Genomic DNA, 15,189 nt, shown 5'->3' with positions numbered 1-15,189 from the left:
AGTAGGAAAGGGAGGTTCTTTTTGGTTGGGGCTTATAAATCTCCCACTACTTCCTGCCCACAACGTAGAAGGAAGGTGCAGCCTGCTCTCCCATCCTGAAGGAGGCTCTGCCTCGAACAGTGCGGTCAGGGTAGTCTGGACTCCATCGTTCCGTTTCCTCTAAGTGACTGGTTATCTCTTTCTGGAGGAACTAGCATGGGTCATCTCATTCACTGCTTTTTATAACTCCACATTCTACTGATTACTATTCTACACATTCACACTGAATTTTATTTGGGCAGTTAACCTGCTTAATTATAAGAATTCTCGTACTCATCACTTCTTCACATTTTAGATGTTCCTACAGTGTTCAAATTTGTTTACTCCAGCAGGATACTTGACTTTCAAACTGATTATATTTATTTGAACTTCTAAAAGTGTGACTTTTGGGCTTGCTTTGGCAGCAGATATACTAAAACTGGAACGTTACAGAGATTAGTGTGGCCCCTGTGCAAGGATGATATGCAGATTCATGAAGTGTTCCATATTTTGATGAGATACGCCGCCACTGGGGAGGCAATGTCCTGGGTCCAAAGTCGGTGGCTTGCATTGCCAAGTTGGAAAAAGCGAAGGCTGAAGAACTGGCCACCAAACTGGGCTAAGTGGGCGCTGTTGAATTTTCTGTACATAAAAGTAATAAAAAGTTCTCTTTCAGCCAGTGTCCAAAAAAAATATGACTTTTTAAAATAAGTACTCCGTGATTGGAATTGTAACCCTCGAGTTCTGAGTCCGCATAAGAGAACCAGAGTGGGCAAGCCCCTTGGAGGTAGTCCGTAACCGCGTCTATGGCATCCCTAACCATAGAGATCTTCCTTACATGTGAATACTTCCAATGATGGCATGGGGGAGGGTGCTGTAACTCACAGGAAAGAATTTCTGGTCATGTGATGTTAAATAGAAATCTGTTTCTTTGACTTGTCCAACGATTCATCATAGATGCAAGTTCTCCATTGTCTAAATATTTGAAAACCACTATCCAATTTTCCCTCTAATTTTCTCTTTCTTGAAGACTCAACATCTCAAGATCTTTAATAATGTCTCATATGGCACGAAGTTTTTTTCTCTCCTTTGTCATCATGATCGAAACCTGGTGATAAAGGTTTGCTTTTTACGGTGAGATATTTGTTGAGCTCAGGGAAGATTTTGTGGATTTTTTTTGTCACGCAGAGGGGTGTGCACGGTGACTTTGCTGACATCACTCCTGATACCAAATGTATGGGGTTTTCCCACGCCACTTCTCCGGTTCTTTGACACCAACTGGGTGTCCAACAATTCAATCCAATTTTGAAACTCTCCAAAATTAGCACAGACCTCACAGCTCAAGGGCTCAGCCCCACAAGACTGCCCACTTCAAACATAAGCTCCAAATGGGGTGCCCAGACTACTCACCCTTCTGTCTGGCTGACAACAAATTTGGGGGTTCTCGTGACTGCCCCCCAGGTTTGCTAATTTGCTATAATGACTCATAGAACTCAGGAACATACTTTACTTAGTGTTTGACAGTTTATTATGAAGGACACAACTGGAGAACAGCCAAATGGAAGAGATACACAGGGCAAAATATGGGGGTGGAAAGGTGCTGAGCTTCCAAGCCCTCTCTGGGCACGCCTACCTCCCAGCATATTAATGTGTTGACCAACCCGGAAGCTCTCTGAATCTCTGTTTAAGGGTTGTTATAACCCAATCTCCAGCTTCCCACGGCTCCCCAGAGATTGGGGTGGGCTGGGGCTGGGGCTGAAAGTTCCTGTGCTCTAATCACTGTGTTTGGGCTTTCTAGTGACCAGTCCCCATTCTGAAACTATCTACGGGCCCTAACCCTGAGTTACTGCATTGGTATGAACTCAGGTGTAATGAAAAGGGGCTCATTGTAAATGACAAAAGACACTCCTCTATCACTCAGGAAATTCCAAGGGTTTAGGAGCTCTGTGTCAAGAACCAGGGACAAATACCCAATATATTTTTTATTACACTACAGCAAGGTAGCCTGTAATCTTGACATTAAGGTATCCCTTTGAAAATGAAATTAGGAAAGCCAAACATGCAGTGAATCAGATTGGTTCCCAACCTTTAACGAATAATCTGAGAATGTGTGATGGGTATTTTCCAAGCACTTGAGCTCAAAAAATGTTAACCTGGGTTTGGTCCCTGGAATATATGTCAACAATTGCTGGCCTAAACCTGTAACCTTATCAATGTATATGACTGGATTGAAAAAACCCCAAAAGACCCTTGCTTTTAAAGAATGAATATAGTTATCCTATGAGACAAAAAGCATATATGTGTGTATGGCCGAGTTTGTTCAGCACAGGTACGGGAGAGAAAAAACCCTGGATCTGAAATGAGCATTTGAATTATCCTAGAGGTGTTCTCCATTGTGGAGCAGGGATAACTCATCAGACCTCTGTATGGTTGGATGAAATCTTTCTCATGAGTCTCCATTTCACTGTGGTCTGCTTCCATGCTTCCCAAGCAAGGCACTGATTGTGAGCCCGTTGTTTAGGTTCCTTGATTCTAAGAAAAATGCACCACAGACAGATGTGGATCATTTGGCCCCTGGAGAGGGATAGGTCAAATTGGTGGGTTAATATATTTTCATTTTCCTTCATATGTAGAAAAATGATGGTTTGCATGTCAGCCACACGCCTGGCTTCAGTAACTACTTATGGACTGCTGCCTCCTGAGTCTATCATGTCTGGCTAGCCCCCTCTTTATAGAGACAGCACAGTGCCCAACGCACCATTGCTAAATCACACACGCAACTTAAACTCAACCTGCCCCAAGGGGAACTCCACAAAAACGTTTCTCCACCCATCTCTTGGGATGTCTCTGTTTCAGGGGATTATACCATGTGGTTGCCCAAGCCAGAGCGTGAGAGGCACCCTACACCTCTGTCACATCCTGCTTCCCCTTTTGGAATTAACTGCCAGGTGCTGCTCATTGCATCTCATCTTCTTTTCTCCAATCTGCCTCCGTCTTTGTGGAATCACAGCCTTAGCTCCGGCCTCATCTAGCTCCCAGACTCAGGCGGGTCTCTCTGCTCCATTCTGCCCCCTGCTGCCAGGGTAACGCTGCTAAAGTGAGGAATTAGTGAATGTCAATGTTAGGCTTAAACTTCTTCAGTAGCTTCCAGGATTCCAGACTGTCATCTTAGCCCCAGGGCCCTCCACGATTGGATGCTTATCTCACCTCAAGATCCTCCCCAGAGGACATCCTCTGTTCGGTCATTTTGATATTTCCCTGAATGCATCATGCAGTTTTGTACCTTGGTCACCTAATACGGATTGTTTCCTCTGCCTGCCTGGTGTGTTAGTCTTACCTTCTGAGCTAACTCCTCCCTTGCTGCGTTAACAACACCATCAGTTGTCTTTCTTCAGAAAGCTTCTCTGCAGCCTCCCTTTGATCCACCTTCCTCAACTTTGAGACCCCTGATTTCCCCTTCAGTGACATTAGGGGATTATCTATGCCATATCCAGTGCCATAAGGTGCTGTGATCTTGGTTATGCATCTTACACCCAAGATCTCTTGGGGGGCAGGGATCTAGCACGGTTAATTGAAATATGCAATGACTTATCCTTAGACCCTGAGGAAAGAATGAATGCTGAGGAACCAAAGTTACAGAGAGACCAATTTTTGATTATTTTTAAGAATTTTGTTTCTAACAAACAGAGCTCTCTTCAAATTAAACCAGCTGTTTCTGAGATGGGGTGCTTCTGGTTATGGGGGAAGTTAGGTAAAGGCTGGATTGAAGCCCGTGGTGCTGTTACTGGGAAACTCAGCATCAGTTGAGGACTGGACCGTGTGGTTGTCATCGTGCTGGCCACCAATGTTCCCTTCTCCCGTCAGGCACACAGAGAATCGCGCTTCCTGCCCTCTCCGAAGTCAGGCACCGATGTGTGATTGGTTTTGGCCAAATAAACATGAGCAGAAGTGATGTGGGTCACCTCCAAGCCAATTCCCACTGCTTTAGTCACCACAGAAGCAATATCGAGGTGTCGCTTCTGTTAGCCCAAGGCCCTGCGTGAACCCAGGGAGCAGGGCCCCTCTGCGGACCTGTGTTAGGCACATCGTGGGAGTGAGAAATCAATTTTGTTGCGCTAGGCCACAGGGGAACACTGCGGAGAGGGAGGCGAAGACAGATTGTAGGTTCTCGCCGTTGGGTCTTGGCCCAGGCCTGTGGGTTGACAAGGAAATTTTGCTGTCTCAGGAAAGTTATGGTCAGAGATCTCTTTGTGAACTTGAGACCACCAGACCATATTCAGCAAGGCGCCAGACAAAGGCCATCAACTAGAGGTGGATGAAGGTGCAGGTTCCAGCCTGGCCAAGTTGATTGGGCCTTCCCTGCTGCTGTGGAGCTAGTGAGAAAGGGATTGTGTTCTTTACAGACTAAATCCTTCTCCCCACCCTCACTTGCCACCTTTCCTTATATGAGTTTTGCTGCCTCAGGTAGAAGGTTTCAGGGTGTATGTCAGTTTCTGGAAGTGCCGGTGATCCAGATGGGTCAACTTCCAAGTGTGACTTGAAAACTAGTGTCAAGAGCCGGCTGGGGGAGGCCAGAGAATTCCGTTCTTGCTGCAGATGCCAAGTGTGTGTGACTTTGGGCCGGTCACTTAGCCTGGCTAAAGCTTGGCTTCCTTATAAATAAAGATTAGAAAAGCATCCCTTCTCCGGGGGCACCTGGGTGGCTCAGTTGGTTAAGCTACTGCCTTCGGCTTGGGTCATGATCCTGGAGTCCTGGGATTGAGTCCCACATGGGGGGGGGGGGGCCCCTGCCCAGGGGGGGGTCTGCCTCTCCCTCTGACCCTCCCCCCTCTCGTGCTCTCTCTCTTTCATTCTCTCTCTCAAATAAATAAATAAAATCTTTAAAAAAAAAAAAAAGAAAAAGAAAAGCATCCCTTCTGCCTCATGGGAATGTTATGGCAATCAGGAGATAATGTGCCTGGAAGTGCTTTGTAAATTGAAAATCACTAATCAGGTATTGGAGACTTTCACTTTTGTTCGTCCATTAATATTCTCAGCTTCTGTTTGCTTTGCCTGTCTTTCCTTCTTTCATAGGCCCGAGCTGATTTTTAGATACAAAGTAAAGAGAGCATCGGTGAGCTGTTTCAGTTAACAGTGCTTTCACGCACATAGTCCCACCCCATCTGCCCCGTTACCGATCTCCCAGGAGAAATTTCCCTCCTCGCTTGGATAACCCAAATGTCACAAGACACACATATTTCTTAAAACATTTTCAGCTGCTTACATTTTAAAAATTTATATTACATCCCCCTAAGTCAGTACATCATGTTTAATAAAATGTCATGAAGGAGAAGTCTGGAGTTAACATTCAGAATGTAATTGGTAGATCACCAGAATTCCGTGTGTAGATATTTGGAGTAGCCTTGTTGTCATCGAGAGGCCAAGCCACCAGCTATCTAAAACTGCAACTTGTCAGCAGCCTTATTAATTATTTGGTGATGGGGGGTGATGTTTTAAGCATTTCCATTCTAACGTGAGAGTTTGTTACTTATAATACGGGTGTTTTAGTTCTGCTTTAGGAAAACGAATGGGCATTTTGGTTTCGGGTATACTGCTAAGTTTTCCATTTAAAAATAATAAGGAAGAGGCTCTGATTAGTATTTTCTTGTAGAAAAGTAATAGATTACTGATTGTAAGCATGAGAAATATGCAGTGTTATTTGATTTTGAGCCTCCCCATTTGTAAAGTGGAAAAGTATAAAGCTCACAGGAGTTTAGAATTTTCCCCAGAATCTCACAGCTTCTGGTGAGCAATAAATCCTAGCCCACTGTGACTTGTCTGTGCTAACAACTTGGTCTGCTGTTACTGCAGACCTTCCTGAGCTGGGCCTATGTTCTCCTCTCAAGTGATATGGACATGACATCCTGAGTCATGGTCAGCTCCAGCTGCTATAACAAAGGACCATCGACTGGCTGGCTCAAACAACAAACATTTATTTTGCACAGTTCGAGAGGCTGGAAATCCAAGGTGAAGGTGCCAACATGATCAGTTTCTTGCTGAGGGCTCTCTTCTTGGTTTGCAGATATGTCTTCAAATGAGGAGACGTTTCTCTTTCTCTTCTTTTTTTTTTTTAAGATTTTATTTATTTATTCGACAGAGAGACTCGAGCGAGAGAGGGAACACAAGCAGGGGGAGGAATGTGAGAGGGAGAAGCAGGCTTCCCGCCAAGCAGGGAACCTGATTCGGGGCTCAATCCCAGGACCCTGAGATCATGACCTGAGCCGAAGGCAGATGCCCAATGACTGAGCCACCCAGGTGTCCCTCTTTCTCTTCTTTCTTACAAGGACACTGGTCCCATCATGGGGACTCCATATTTGTGACCTCATTTAAACCCAGTACCTCCCTAAGGCCCTACCTCCTAATACTATCCTACTGAAAGTTAGGGTTTCAACACATGAATTCTGGCAGGGGTGGAGGGATAGTAGGGGGGAGACACAAACACACCACAGGTTTTTTTACTTGCACAGATATCAGCTAAATTCTCTTGAGTAGCATTTTCTCTGGCTTTTATCCTGTGTTTAAGCCTGAATTCTCAGGTTGATTAGTCATTGGGAGGCAGCAGAAATTACTTGAAAATCACATTAGCTAGAAGAGTGAAATATCATATCTTAGAGAATATTTGTGGGGAAAAGAAACCCAATCAACTAATTTAAACAAACAAATGGAAAAAAAAAAAAAGAAGGAGCGTTGTTGGAAAGATAAAGGGAGAGCTACAGAACCCATGGTCTGGAAGTGTAGCCAGGGCTCTCAAATGATACAGAGCAGGACCAGTGGGCCAGGCAGGGGCTGCCATCTCTGTTCCTTTGGGGCCACCTTGGCTCTCACCTCTGCGTGCCTCTGGGCAAATGCTCCTTTCATCCCTCTCTTTGCTACCTGCTTTCTCTGCTCCATTTGAACTCAGGCTAAGTCTGGCCCCCAGCCTTAGCTTTAAAAGTCCCCAACAGAGACTAATAATGGCCTTTGTGCACCAGTTCCAAATTCTCAGGATGCAGGAGCTCACTGATGTTACTTGGGTCAGATGGTCACCCAGATTTGATCAGTTACACCGAAGAAGGGATTATGGATAACCAAGGACTACAGGGGTCCATCCCTGCCGGGATGTGGGGACATAGAGATTTGACTGAACAGATGACCCCCCCAAACCAAAAAAATTACAAACACATTTCAGATTACCCTCTTGGCTCTAGGGGAAAAGGGGGACTAGAGAAAGGAAAGAAAGAAAGGGAAAAATAAGACAGACATGGTCTTTAATCATATATCTGTGTATGGACAGATGTGTGTATATATGCCCACATGCATACATCTCTCTAGGGATTGTGTTCTTTACAGACTAAATCCTTCTCCCCACCCTCACTTGCCACCTTTCCTTAGACTAGTTTTATTGCCTCAGGTAGAAGGTTTCAGGGTATATGTCAGTTTCTGGAAGTGCCGGTGATCCAGATGAGGAGAGTGCACAGTCAAGCTAACACAGAGCACGGGGTGAGGTCTAAAGTACAGCATCTTATCCTGTCCTCTGCACTGCTTCCTCAGTCCCCAGCACCAGACCTGGACCTGGCAGAGAGTGGACACTCAATAGTCTTTAATGAGTGAATGAACAAAGCCTAAATAGTTCATCCCAACGAGGATGACCAGAGCTAAAATCAGAACACTGGGCCAGAGGGACCAAGAAGTGACTAGAGAAGGTCCCAGGAGCGGCCCTAGCAGTCACCCACAGCTGCCTATTTTCTCCCTCTGTGCCATATTTGAGGAGAAATTCGGGGAGGAGTGAAGACAGATTGCAGTGAGGGAGACAGGGGCAGGGCAGAAATGATGATATCCTCCATCCTATATTAAAGTTGCTTTTATACTTGTTCACCTCCTGTTTTATGTGTAAGCTTCTTAAGGGCCACAATGGTGTCTGACTTATTTATCTATCCCCCTAGCCCCAAATAACTATCTATTCTTATGTACAGCTGGTATTCAACAAATACTGGTTGAATGAATGAATACATTAAAAATTTGGGAAACCAGGAAAAAATAGTTCCCCTATTGATTTATTTAATTAATTAATTTATTTATTTATTTAAAGATTTTATTTATTTATCTGACAGAGAGAGAGACACAGCGAGAGAGGGAACACAAGCAGGGGGAGTGGGAGAGGGAGAAGCAGGCTTCCTGCTGAGCAGGGAGCCCGATGCGGGGCTCGATCCCAGGACCCTGGGATCATGACCTGAGCCGAAGGCAGACGCTTAATGACTGAGCCACCCAGGCGCCCCTCCCCTATTGATTTAATATAGAAGTTTTGGTGCATAAAGTGGACTTCAATACACGCTTTTGTCCTCAAGAACTCAAATACTTGTCAACAGTGTAAGAGTGTTGGGGGATAACCGTTTAATTTTTATCCTCTTTTCAGAAAAATTATTTCTATAGATGACAGTTTTTCTTGAAGTTAGATTTATAACTGATTTTCAAAACTTCATGTTGAAAGAGAGAATCCTCTTAGCTTGTGGTATTTACTGTATATTTTGTGTACTGTACATTCAACCAAACAACACAAAGACTATCTAAATGATATCATTTCTGTCTGAGTTTTGGTAGTAGCCATTACACAAAATAAGTTGCATCTAATATTAGCTGGAGCAATTAATTTTTTATATTGAATTTGTGTCCTGTAAACTTGCTAGACTCAGTAGTTCTAGTAGTTTTTTCATAGCTTCTGTAGTATTTTCTATAATGATCATGTCATCTGTGAATCAAGACCGTTTTATTTAACTGTTTGCCAGAAAAAGGCAAACACTCTTTAAAGGAATGCAAGCAATCCAGTGCTCAATGACATAACCTTCCCAATGTTCAGCAGACAATGAGAAGTTATTAGCTATCCGGGGGCGCCTGGGTGGCTCAGTCGGTTAAGCGTCTGCCTTCGACTCAGGTCCTGATCCTGGAGTCCTGGGATCGAGTCCCATGGCAGGCTCTCTGCTTAGCAGGGAGCCTGCTTCTCCCTCTGCCCCTCACCCTGCTGGTGCTCTCTCTCTCAAATAAATAAATAAAATCTAAAAAAAAAAAAAGTTATTAGCTATCCAAAGAAGCGAGGAAATGTACCACATAACCAGTAGAAGAATCAGTCAATAGAAACAGACCCAGAGATAATAAAGGTGATTCAGTAAGCAGATGAGGACTTAGCTATCATATGTTCTCAAGGATTTTAAAGAAAACCTGAATATAATGAGGAGAAACAAGGAAGTTCTGGGGGAAAAAAGAAGAACCAAATGGAACTTCTAGAGATGAAAAATATGGTATCTCAAATGTCAAAAAAAATTACTGGATGAGATTAATACAGGTATTCTGTCGGCCTCTGTCCCTCCCAGACCTTAGCAAGGCCACTTTCTTTCCCTTCCCTCTACCTCCTCTGAGCCAAAACAGGCTCAGGCATGACTCCCTCCCTCCTGGAATTCAGGAGGTAAGGGTCGGTCCCACCACATGCAGTGTTGTGTGGTTATTTCTCATTCTGGAACATTGGGGCTACTCCTCACTCTATATTTGGGAGGGGGTGGTGGCTTAGGTGATTATTTCTATAACTGATTTGATCCTTTTTCTTGATACAGTTTATGTACAGCAGTGTCCAATGTGATCGAGCAGCTACTTCCTGGTCCTCAGCCATTTCTGCCCTAGAATAGAGGTGGTAGATTTAAAGACAGGTGCCTCAGGAGGATTCCTGGTCTCTGGCTGGGGGTTGCTCAGACCCTCTTTCCCCACAAATTTTTATGTAAAATGTCACCATTAGGCCTCTGCTCTTAGAACTAGGGCATTCAGAGTCTTGATTATAGACACAATGGTTGAAAATGACCTTGAAACATCCTGCTGTCATAGGCATATACAGAGGGGATGAAAATTAGACCATAAAATCTATTTCTCAATTTTCAAAAAAGTTCTTCCAGCATCTCCGTAAAGAGCTTGTGTGACTAATAGGCTATAAATAAATATAACTTTGATGCATTATGCAGCATGTAGTCTGACTGGAACTGAGACAAATGAGGCAAATAGATGCTCTATTCAGAATCATCAGAATCTCTAACGATAAAGTGCAGCTAACGCACATGTGATTTGTTTCAAGCCTGAAGAAAGTGAAGAAAGTACTTTTAGATAACCTTATGTGCTGATGTTAAAGTTCATGTATTTTTATTTCTCCCTTCTGTAGATATAAGGAAAATTGCCAATTTATAAAAATACCTAAGAAAATTGGTGAACATTCCCAAAACAGATTATTGGGAGGGGTTCCCCTTGAGTTACCCGTATTTGTCCCATTCCTTTTTCATTATTGTTTTAATAGGTAATACATCCACGTGAATGTATTCAAATTCATTGAATTTGTCTCATGTAATAAATCATATATAGGTGTGTACATGTGTTTCCACGTGTGCACGCACATGTGTGCACAGGGAAATGTCTCTCTCCAGCACCCGTTTCCCATCTGCTGAGATAAGTACCACAAATGGCGTCAGTATTATTAACTGCTTATTTATCTATCCGGCATATGTTTCTTCAGCTTCAAGCTGATACCAATATATATTCTTATTTTTACCCAAAAGCGCACACACTAAGCACTGGTGTGTACCACCAGCACGTCAAAAGCAGGACGGTAATATCCATGTCAGCAATTGTCTAGAACTTATGCCCATATAAGAGTTTGGAGGAAGGACTATTGACCTATGCTGTTGAGAATTATTGGCACATGGTTATTAAAAAGGAAAAGCAGACCAATTTCTAGTCCCTTTTAAAAACTGCTTTTAAATTTTTGCAGACAATGAAGCTCTGATTACCTGCATCAGGGACATAATGCTCCCACCAGTCTGGTCTTAGTGTGACACTTTTCTCAATATTTTATAGATCTTTCCATATTAGTAAAGAGAGAACTTCTCTGTTTTTACAGCTGCAAAATATTCCATTTTGCGGAGGAGCAACAACTTCTTTACCTAGTTCATGGTCTTCTTTACCTAGTGGATGGTCTTTTAGGGTTGCATCCAATCTTTTGCTTTTACAGACTATGCTGCAGTGAACGACTCATACGTATGTAATTTTGCATATATGCAATTATCTGTGGGATAAATTTCCCGGTATGGGATGCTGGGGCAAAGGGTGTATGCATTTGTAATTTTGATAGAAATGGGCAACTTTCTTTCTATAGGAGAGAGCAAATTTACACGCTCACCAGCAATATGTGAGGCTGCTTGTCTCTCCAAGCTCTGCCGAGAGAGCATTATCAAAATAGTTCTGAATTTGCTAACCTGATAGGTGCAAAAAACATGTCTCTCGGTGTGTTTTTAATGTAGATTTTTATTGTGAGTGAGGTTGGGCATCATTTCATTTTTTGTTTTTATTTTTTAAAGATTTTATTTATTTATTTGAGAGAGAGAGCACAAGCAGAGGGAGCAGCAGAGGGAGAGGGAGAAGCAGGCTCCCTGCTGAGCAGGAAGCCCAACGACTCAGGGCTCAGTCCCAGGCCCCTGAGATCATGACCTGAGCCGAAGGCAGACGCTTAATCGGCTGAGCCACCCAGGCACCCCTCGTTTCATTTTTTTAAAGTGACATTTTATTCTCTTTCTCTTTCTGTGAACTCTCTGTCCATTTGCTTTGCTCATTTTTCTATCGGCTGATTTTTCTTGCCTTCTCCATTTCTAGGACTTCTTTCCACATTAGGGAGATTGGCCCCTTGTGCCACATATTGCAACTATGTATCCAGTTTATCATTTGCATTTTCATCTTGCTTGTGGTGCTCTTGATCATGCAGAAGTTTGTGTAATCGTGTGTGTTTTCAGTGTGTGCACATAGTTGAATTCATCAATATTTTCATTATGACTTCTAAAGTTTGAATCTTGCCTTTCTTTTATGAACTCAGGGTCCTCAGGGTAACCAAGTAGTTACTGAGGGGAGATTTTTATTTGTGGAAGTATTTCATCTAATAAATAGGAAAGGAATGATGGAATCTGAATATCACCTTCTGGAAGCCCCAGTGGTATAGTGAATCTGGATCCTGATAATCAGTGGCTGCTAACATCACAAAAAGAGAGACAAACACGCATTATTTGCCTCCTCAGTAGAAATAGATAAAAGCACTGATGAAGTGGTCTTTGCAAAATAATGAATCTGAATTTGATCAAGCATACAGATCTAACAAGAACAGATGAGAGTAAAGGATGAACAAAAACATTTCTTCTTCTCTACGGAAAATGGGTTTAGTTCTGTTTCCTTGAGAACTAGCTTCTCTCTCACTGAAAGTCTGAGAGGCCAGATCTTAAGCTCCCTCCGTCCTGGAAGGATCACATTAGCCAACTGTTGGGTTTTCAGAACATTTTATTTCTTCCTGGTTAATAACAAGCCCAGGCCCTATGAGTCCATAGGGAAAAGCAGTATCCATTTCCAGGGACTCGTGGGAAAACAGTGTTTAATGGAATTGCATGAGCCCTAAAAGCTCAAGTCCTTTTCTGAAACCCTTTCCCTCTGTGTCCATAAAATCTGCAGAGTAAATCCTTATTAAACTGATAGTATTATTCAAAACAGCTCACATTTCAGAGCAATTACTATTCCCCAGCAACTGAATGCCCAATTAGTCTTTAATAAAAACAGCACCTAGTACAGTGCCCAGCAGAGAAAAGTATTTAACAAATCCTTTATTGCCCCATTCACTTAACACGGGTGACCTACATCATATTTATACAATTTTTTTCTAAAATAAATACTACCCATGGGTTGGCTATAAAGGAATTGTCTTGACTAATTTCCTTGTTATAAAGAATGCTAATCCACAAAGGGGAAGGCATAGGCCTTATTCCTTTTGTCCTCACAATATCCCTGTCAAGAACAGGAAAACGTGTCATCATTATTCTTTTAACATAGGCTCAAATTAGGGCAAGAGTCCTGCAAGTCTTCTTCGCTGTCCTACCTCCTAATGGCCTTCCCTTGGAGGTGTGTGGGAGTGCAGAGGATCTCTTTCCTGGCTTGAGCATCAGCCCAGAACGCCTGATTGGTAAACTCTCCCGGGACACATGTTCACAACACTAACTCTGTTATGTTAGGCTTCTTAAAATATAATGTAACCCAGAGGGATTTTCCAAGAGTGAAATATTAAAATGGATAATCTTAAATAGATTTGCTGGACTCCTCAAATCAGCATTTCAACAATTTGGAGCTTAATTTTGACCACCAATTCCTCCCCCCAGAGAGCTGACAGTAGCCATTTATCCAGAGTGTCTGGTAAAGGGTCCCCGTCCTACCTCTCTATTGTTTTGTATTAATACATTGTCCTTTTAAAACTTATGTTGCAGGGGACTCAGAAGATTCCTTCCTCAAGGTATTCAATGTACAACTTTTCGGTTAAGGGAGATTTGCTATGCTTGCTACAAATTCTCATAAGACCGCCCCCCGCCCCGACATTGTAATACCCATGCTGCCTTCCCCTCACTTTCACTGTCTGCCTTGAGCTTGCGCAGAGTGCTCTGCATTGTGCTGCCCCCCACCCTCCTCAGGCTGCTTTTGTCTGTGCATTTGTAGCAGAACAGTTCCTGCAATCCTATGGTTGAGCTGACTCTCTGCATGGAGGCAAATGCTATTTGTTTTCAAGAAGAACCATGCTGTTTGTAAGGAGCATGGAATTTGGAATCGGGGAAGAGCCAAGTTCAAATCTCAGTTCTGTTGCTCACCTGAAATGACTTTGAACAATTTGATTTACGTTTATGGCCCTCGCTTCTCAAATCTCTTAAGTGGGAATATTGCCAACCTTGTAGAATTTTGTGATGATTGATAATAAGTGATATTCCTAATACAGAGCCCATGCTTAATACTCTATTTCACTGATTATAAGACATCATGGATTATAAAACACAGCATTATGGGTTGATCATATTTTCTGGGAGCAGAATTTAACATCAAAAGAATATGTACCAGAGGACCCTGTGCACCCAAAGAAAGATGGTGACTTGGAAAAGTAGACAAGAACAAAAACAGGAGGATAGAGCATTCCAAGGAAAAATCTTACCGAGTTTTGCTTGGCCCGGTCGTAAACCTTCAGATAGAAGATAATTTACGATTCTTTTGAAATATGTTTTGGTCTCTTGCAATTTCTAGCTATATTAGATAGGATGATTTGGCTGCAAGTAAAAGGAAAAAATCAAGAGCTCTCAAGGATAATTCACAAAGTCCAAGGTGAAATCAGATGGCTTAAGACCGCTGCTCTGGTCTAGGACACCTGTGTGGGTGGCCTGCTACCATCTCTGCCCCAGACACTGGGAACGGAAGCTCTGCGCTCTTTAGCTCCTGCATTTGCTCCTTGTTCGGGGCAGGAGAGGTCGGATAAAGGGGGCTGAGATCTGGGGTGCAGGCCTTGGGGGAGGGGAACAGGTAGCCCCTTGTACTGCTTTGTTTGGGGCCTTAAGTCTGTCTCTAATCTAGAAAAAGGAATTCCCTGGCTGCAAAGGGACAGCTTGGAGGCAGCCCACGGAGCATAGGACTTAAGGACCCCGGAGCCTGTATGCTGACCTTTCTCCCTTGTTCCATGTCTTTCCATTTGCAACATCTGGTGCACCTGTGTGAAGGAAACGACAGAATGGAGTGAATCGAAGAGTCAAATTAGGAATTTCCACAGCTGAAAGGGGCAGAAACAAAGTTTTTTAATTCAGAGGCATCCCGAAGAGGAGATCAATATATGCTGTCCCATACTCTGCCCCTGCTCTCCCTTCCTGGCTCCTCCTTTTCCATCACTGTAGCAACACTTCCCTTTTTTCTACTCCCTTTAAGCACCCAAGGAAGTTTCAGGTTGCCTAAGAGAGATTTGAGGTGTAAATTTCTGACCTCGGTGGAACGAATCATCTTGGGAGTTTACTGAGAGAACCTTTGGGCTGAATCTCCATCAAACTATTTATAGCCATCAAAAATGCATCAGACTATTTCCACATCCATCAGACCATTTACCATGAAGCAGCCTGTAGCTTCCCTCACCAGGGGGACCTCAGTCAGGAAGAGGGAAGAGGGATGAGCATCCAGGTCAGGGGCTATTTAGTCTTGCCTCCAAGATAGCAGTTCTCGAAGGAGCGGCAGCTTCTTACCTCGTGAGGAAAGATATCTAGTGGCTGCCGGGGCTGCATTCAGGTGGGATGGAAACAG

The 15,189-nt window shown here is 43.3% G+C and overlaps 1 pseudogene; it reads left to right on the top strand.

Annotated features, from left to right (window-relative positions):
- The first annotated feature begins 431 nt into the window (after positions 1 to 431).
- LOC123325778 lies at positions 432 to 531 on the top strand (annotated as a pseudogene).
- The last annotated feature ends 14,658 nt before the right edge of the window (positions 532 to 15,189 follow it).

Source organism: Neomonachus schauinslandi, chromosome 9 (assembly GCF_002201575.2).
Source record: "Neomonachus schauinslandi chromosome 9, ASM220157v2, whole genome shotgun sequence".
NCBI classification, from domain to species: domain Eukaryota; kingdom Metazoa; phylum Chordata; class Mammalia; order Carnivora; family Phocidae; genus Neomonachus; species Neomonachus schauinslandi.
This window is presented reverse-complemented; position numbering and strand designations above follow the sequence as displayed.